Source organism: Ornithorhynchus anatinus, chromosome X2 (genome assembly GCF_004115215.2).
Source record: "Ornithorhynchus anatinus isolate Pmale09 chromosome X2, mOrnAna1.pri.v4, whole genome shotgun sequence".
Classification (NCBI taxonomy): domain Eukaryota; kingdom Metazoa; phylum Chordata; class Mammalia; order Monotremata; family Ornithorhynchidae; genus Ornithorhynchus; species Ornithorhynchus anatinus.
Genome location: NC_041750.1, coordinates 22,059,660 through 22,061,978, shown reverse-complemented (window position 1 = coordinate 22,061,978; position 2,319 = coordinate 22,059,660).

Sequence of the window (2,319 nt, the reverse complement as noted above, 5' to 3'; positions counted from 1 at the left end):
GAGGCCGGGCTTGGGAGTCAGAGGTCGTGGGTTCCAATCCCGGCTCCGCCACTGGCCAGCCGTGTGACTGTGGGCCAGTCCCTTCACTTCTCTGGGCCTCAGTTCCCTCATCTGTAAAGTGGGGATTAAAGCTGTGAGCCCTCCAACTTGATCACCCGGAACCCTCCCCCCCACCCAGCGATTAGAACAGTGCTTGGCACATAGTAAGCGCTTAACAAATATCACCGTTATGGCTCAGTGGAACGAGCCCGGGCTTGGAAGTCAGAGGTCATGGGTTCGAATCACTTGTCAGCTGTGTGACTGTGGGCAACAGTCATTTCACTTCTCTGGGCCTCAGTGACCTCATCTGTAAAACGGGGATTAAAGCTGTGAGCCCCCCAACTTGATCACCTGGTACCCCCCCCCTCAGCGTTTAGAACAGTGCTTGGCACATAGTAAGCGCTTAACAAATATCACCGTTATGGCTCAGTGGAACGAGCCCGGGCTTGGAAGTCAGAGGTCATGGGTTCGAATCACTTGTCAGCTGTGTGACTGTGGGCAACAGTCACTTCACCTCTCTGGGCCTCAATGACCTCATCTGTCAAATGGGGATGAAGACTGTGAGCCTCACGTGGGACAACCTGATGACCCTGAATCTCCCCCAGCGCTTAGAACAGTGCTCTGCACCTAGTAAGCGCTTACCAAATACCAACATTATTATTATTATTATTAAATGATGTGAAATTCGATTTCAGCCAAGTCTTCAACGGAGGCCTCGGGCAGGGGAGGCTTCAATCCCCGGGGATATTCTTGGAGTTTGGGGTTTTTTTGGTTGTCGTTTATTTTAATGATGTTGGGCTTGGGACTTTATTTGCATCCCCCTCTGGGGAAATATGCGGGGTGGTCAGCTCCCTCCCTCCCACAGCCGTGCAGCCCCCATCCTCTCGTGGGAGCCGGCCCAAACGGCCGGCCGTGCCCCTCGGCGTGTCCCCCCCCCCCCCGGGGTCCCGATGGTCTCCCCCACTCCCGCACCCCGTCCCCGCCGCTGGACGTCACCATCCCGCTCCCGGGGGGGGGGGCCGGGGGAGGGCGGCGGAGGGGAGCGGTGCCCGCGGTGGTCGGGCTGGCGGCCCCCCCCGCCGAGGGCGATGGGGCGGGCCGGCGGAGGGAGGGGGCCGGGGCCGGGCCGGGAGCCGGAGCCGGGGGCGCCCGGGCGAGACCACGGGGGACGGGGAAGGCGGGGGGGGCCGATACCCTGGACAGCGCAGCGCCATCGCCGCCGCACAACCAACGCCGCCGCCGCCGCCGCCGCCGCCGCCGTCGCCGGCCATGGTGAGTGACCGGGCCCGACCACCCACCCACCCACCGACCGACCGACCGACAGGTGTGTCCCCACGCACGCACACACCTAGACGCCCAGACGCCCCCCTCCCTCCCCCACTCTCGCACGAGATCGCCTGTCTTTACCCCTGCTTTCTCCTGGCCAAGCGCTCAGTACACTGCTCCGCGCCCAGCAGGCGCTCAGTAAAGACGACTGGATGAGTACGAAGCCCCCCAGGCGCCACCACATTCCTCCCAGACAGCGGACACCCCACACCTCGCCATACACCCCACGCCCCCGTGCGCGCACACCCCAACTCTCACAAACGCCCCAGACGGCCCCACATTCCTTCCAGACCCCCCTACACCCCCCACAAGCACGCACACACACACACACACACCCTACAGGTGACACCCCAGACGCCACCAGATTCCTTCCAGACCCCCCCCCCACCCCCCTACAAACACACACACACAAATACCCGCACACCCCACGGAGGACACCCCAGACGCCACCAGATTCCTTCCAGACACCCCTAACCCCCCCAAACAAACACACACAAATACACCCCCCCCCAGATGCCACCCCAACTCTCTCATGCAGACACCAGATTTCTTCCAGACCCCCCCACACCCCCCAACAAATACACACAAATACACCCCCCCACACACAGATGCCACCCTAACTCTCTCATGCAAACACCCCAGAGGCTACCAGATTCCTTCCAGACACCCCTACACCCCCCTACACACACCCCCCCCACAGACGCCAACCCATCTCTTACATACAACACCCCAGACGCCACCAGATTCCTTCCAGACACCCCTAAGCACCCCCCAAACAAACACACACAAATACACCCCCCCCCCCCGATGCCACCCCAACTCTCTCATGTAGACACCCCAGACGCCACCAGATTCCTTCCAGACACCCCTACATGCCCCCCCCAACAAACACACACAAATACACCCCCCCACACACAGATGCCACCCTAACTCTCTCATGCAAACACCCCAGAC